This window comes from Pygoscelis adeliae, unplaced genomic scaffold, assembly GCF_000699105.1.
Source record: "Pygoscelis adeliae isolate BGI_AS28 unplaced genomic scaffold, ASM69910v1 Scaffold85, whole genome shotgun sequence".
NCBI lineage: Eukaryota > Metazoa > Chordata > Aves > Sphenisciformes > Spheniscidae > Pygoscelis > Pygoscelis adeliae.
Genome location: NW_008824900.1, coordinates 399,155 through 401,117, shown reverse-complemented (window position 1 = coordinate 401,117; position 1,963 = coordinate 399,155).

The window sequence follows — 1,963 nt, the reverse complement described above, 5'->3', positions numbered from 1 at the left end:
CTGCGGCTCGCTGCCAGCAGGAGAGGAAGACGGTAGGCCTCCCCGGCCACAGGTCCATGTGGTGTTCACATGGGGAAACCTCTCCTGGCTTCCTCCTCCCGCGGATAATCCCCGCGGGAAAGTGAACGGAGAGGCGTCTGAAGGAAGAGGCACGAAAGAGCCCCCACCGACATCCCAACACTGAACCCTGTCCCCTCCGGCACGGAGGTCTTGCAAAGGTGCAGGGAAGAGCCCCCCAGGCTCCCCTTGTTAAGGGAGGCACCTTCCTGCACGTGCGCTACAGACGGGCCCACGCTGCAGAGGAACCGGGGACCCAAATTCCCAGCGGCGGGGTTGGGGATCCCCGGGGGACACGAAGGAGCTGAGGTGGCACGTGTGGTATCTCTTAAATTGGCCTCGGGAGCAGGAGACCGGCACGGGAAGAGGGCTGGGGTGCAGGGAGACAGGACACGGCAGAAAGCCAAGCCTGCCGGCACGGGAGGATTTTGCGATAGTGAGCGGGCGGCGGGTGGAATTTGCTGGCCGTAAACACAAACTAAAACACGCCCGGCAGGAATAAACAAACAAACCCGCAGGGAAACGCGCTTCCGGCTAGTTATTACCCTTGCAGTTGTTGTGGCCACCCCGAGCACAGCAGCTCTGCGCCGGCGGGGCCGCGTGAGGCATGGGCTGCGGGGGGGAACGGGTGCTGGGGGCGAGGACAGAGCAGGACCAGACCTCGCTCTGCTGCACCCCACGGTGCCACAGGGCTGGGAAGGACAGGGAAAAGCCAGGGAACTAGCAACGGCCACGTCCTACCGGCAAACCACGGGCGCCGGGCACCCTGCACCCGGCACAGGGGAGACCTGGGCTCTGCCTCGGCAGTAACGGTGCCTGGGCGCTGCCCGCTGGCAGGGATCGATGGATCCTGCTGGCACCCGGAGCGATGGTGCCTCTTGCTCAACCAGCCTCTCCGTGCAAGAGGTTTCTCGTGACAGAAATTGCACAGAGAGGGAGGGATGGAGTCTGCTGAGCGGGAAAGCAACGCCCGGCCCACGTGCCCTGTCCCGGAGCGTGTCCCAGCTGCTCCCTGCCTGCATGGGGAGCTCGGAGACGCTCCTCGGTGCTGGGAACAAGCACCCGGGCAGTGCCCTGGCAGCAGCGGGCTGATGCAAACAGCTCACGGTGCCACCAGGAGCCCCAGACCAAGCAGGGCGAACCCGTAACCCCCCACAGCCTCACCCTGCACGCCAGCAGCCGACTTGGGGCTCGGCGCAGGAGCAGACCCGGCAGAGCAATGCCCAGCGGCTCCGTCTCCCCGTGCCGTGCTGGGAACCGGTTGCCAACCGGCGGCCAGCTGGCCGCAAGCACGGGGGCAAAGCGGAGCCATGTTCGCGACAGGGCGAGGAAGGGAATGTGCACAGGGACAGAAGACAAGGGTCGCTCTCCCCTCCTGCGTCCCGAGCACCAAGAGCATCCTGCCCTTCCCCAGCCCAAGGAGGCGCCCGGTCTCCGTCCCCTCTTGGCAGGCAACTGCCCCAAAGCTGTCCCCTGAGCTTTTTTGGGCACAGAACCAGCCACCTTCCTTCTGCAGCCATCCGTGCTGCTCACTGGGAACCCGGCACCGTACAGGTTAAGCGGGGAAGCCAAGGGGAGAGCCGGCGTCCCAGCAAGCAGCGGGGCACTGGCACTGCCGAGCACCGGGGCCGCCCCGGGGAAGCGGCCACGGCGGGGGGGTTTTGTTCATGCAAAACCTCCACCAGTGGGAAGGTCCCTCCCGGGCCACACAGCTCTCCGGAGCTCGGAGGAAGCAGTCGGGCCCCTGGGGGGGTTATTGTCATCTGGGAGGGCAGGGGCCTTTGCCGGAGAATCTCTCCCCCGGGGCCCTGCTCGGTGAGACGTATGTGACAAACTACAATAGCAGCGGCATGCCAGGGACGGGCTCAGCCCTTCCGCTCCGAACCCCAGGGCCCCGAGCGAGCGG